Genomic DNA, 275 nt, shown 5'->3' with positions numbered 1-275 from the left:
GCCCGCAGTTTCGTCCCAGTTCCCTCCCAGTTCCCTCCCAGTACTCCCAGTTCATTCCCAGTTCCCTCCCAGTGCTCCCAGCCCGGTTTCAGCGCAGCTCCCCATAAAACCCCCCCGGAATTGGGGATTTTGGGGCAGAAGGAGCCGGAGGCGCAGCCCTGAGCCGGAGGGAATTCCCGAATCGGGAATTGCTGGGATGGGGGTGGGATCCACAGGGGGATCCCAAAGGGGGAAATGGGGGAAATATGGGGGGAAATTGGGGAAAATTGGGGGAA

This window comes from Passer montanus, unplaced genomic scaffold, assembly GCF_014805655.1.
Source record: "Passer montanus isolate IOZ18808 unplaced genomic scaffold, ASM1480565v1 scaffold1411, whole genome shotgun sequence".
In the NCBI taxonomy this organism is placed as follows: Eukaryota; Metazoa; Chordata; class Aves; order Passeriformes; family Passeridae; genus Passer; species Passer montanus.
This window is presented reverse-complemented; position numbering follows the sequence as displayed.